Source organism: Octopus sinensis, linkage group LG23, assembly GCF_006345805.1.
Source record: "Octopus sinensis linkage group LG23, ASM634580v1, whole genome shotgun sequence".
NCBI classification, from domain to species: Eukaryota; Metazoa; Mollusca; class Cephalopoda; order Octopoda; family Octopodidae; genus Octopus; species Octopus sinensis.
Window position 1 is genome coordinate 14938673 of NC_043019.1, and position 511 is coordinate 14939183.

The following is a 511-nucleotide window of genomic DNA, read 5'->3' on the forward strand; positions in this document are numbered from 1 at the left end:
GATCCCTTTTACTCTCTTTTACTTGTTTCAGTCATTTGACTACGGCCATGCTGGAGCACCGCCCTTAATCGAGCAAATCGATCCCAGGACTTATTCTTTGGAAGCCTAGTACTTCCAAAGAATAAGTCCTGGGGTCGATTTCTTCGACTAGAAGGTGGTACTCCAGCATGGTCGCAGTCAAATGACAAACAAAGGTGTGTATGTATATATATCAGTTTTTCCCAGCCGGTTTTCCCCCAGGCCCCACAAAAACTTTCCAGAAAAATCTATGCTCCACAGGTGGTTGAAAAAAAATTGCATTTTTAATATTTTACCACAATTCTTTAATACAAAAGTAACTCTTTTATTAAGTACTGAGTACAAAAAGAATATTATTGATTAAGAAAAACAGCTAACCACTTTAAGGAGGACCTTGTGCCTTGCAACTACAGCATCACGCCCCACCACATTTTCCCAGGCCCCACCGGTGGGGCGTATGCTCCATGTTGGGAATCACTGATATATATATATA